Source organism: Medicago truncatula, chromosome 6, assembly GCF_003473485.1.
Source record: "Medicago truncatula cultivar Jemalong A17 chromosome 6, MtrunA17r5.0-ANR, whole genome shotgun sequence".
Taxonomy (NCBI): domain Eukaryota; kingdom Viridiplantae; phylum Streptophyta; class Magnoliopsida; order Fabales; family Fabaceae; genus Medicago; species Medicago truncatula.
Genome location: NC_053047.1, coordinates 25,062,173 through 25,063,332, shown reverse-complemented (window position 1 = coordinate 25,063,332; position 1,160 = coordinate 25,062,173). Strand labels below are relative to the sequence as shown.

Genomic DNA, 1,160 nt, shown 5'->3' with positions numbered 1-1,160 from the left:
TTGAAATTGCTTGGATTGCTCCATAGCATGTTTTTCTAGTAAAATTTCCAAGCTGGATTTCTGAGGGACTCGTTCGTTGTTTGCATACACGGGTGGTGTTGTTTGTTGTCCAAAGGTATAAAATTTTTGCTCGGGCCTTTTAGCAACACTACCTAGTTGGCATTCAACACCAGTATGGTTAAGTATTCCACAAAATTCACAAGGTGGTGAAACAAGAGCAGGTGTGACGACACTTACAATTAAATTATCAAATCTTTGAAGAAGTGTGTCCACCTTAGCAGATAGATGATCAAGGGTAGAAACTTGGCACATACCTGCCTCTTTTTTAGAGGGTGGAGGAGTACCTTCAGTGATAACTCTCTCACTTGTCCACTGATAGTGGTTGTATGCCATGTTCTCGATCAAATCATAGGCTCCTGTGTAAGTTTTATTCATCAAAGCTCCACCTGCAGCTGCATCAACATTCATTTTTGTGGAAAACAAAAGACCATTATAAAAAGTGTGGATAATAAGCCAATTCTCAAAACCATGATGGGGGCAAAGCCTAAGCATTTCTTTGAAACGCTCCCACGCATTGTAAAGAGATTCACCATCTTTTTGAGCGAATTGTGTGATTTGACTCCTTAATTGAGCAGTTTTACTATGGGGAAAGAATTGGGAAAGGAATGCCTTCCTCATTTGGTCCCATGAAATTATAGAACCAATTTTCAATGAATGAAACCAAGCACTAGCTCTATCCCTCAAAGAGAAAGGAAAGAGGTGCAGCCTTACCGCCTCTTGGTTTGCCTTCAAAGTTCCACTGAGTCTTAGAAAAGTTGAAATATGAAAATTCGGATCCTCAGTGGGTGATCCGAAAAATTGATTTTGCTGCACCAGGTAAATAAGTGCAGGCTTTATTTCAAATTTAATATCCTCAACCGTTGGGTACACAATAACATCGTACGACTCATCTGAAGATGTGATTGCATACTCTTTGAGAGCACGTTTCTCATCCATATCGTTATTATCTTCTTTGAGGGGAGATATATTTTGTCTCCAAATCTTCGTATTTTCGTACCGAATCAACTCCAAATCCCTTTCTTTTGCTCCAAGACTCAATCCATCAAATATTCGTTCCTAAAATATAACAATATGCAATTGTAGTAAAATAGTTCAAGAAA

At 38.7% G+C, this 1,160-nt stretch overlaps 1 non-coding gene across 1 annotated transcript; it reads left to right on the top strand.

The window, feature by feature from the left end:
- Positions 1-523: 523 nt before the first annotated feature.
- Positions 524-630, top strand: LOC120576265 (small nucleolar RNA R71). Its single transcript, XR_005642342.1, has one exon. It is a non-coding gene; the product is annotated as a small nucleolar RNA R71 (small nucleolar RNA).
- Positions 631-1,160: the final 530 nt, after the last annotated feature.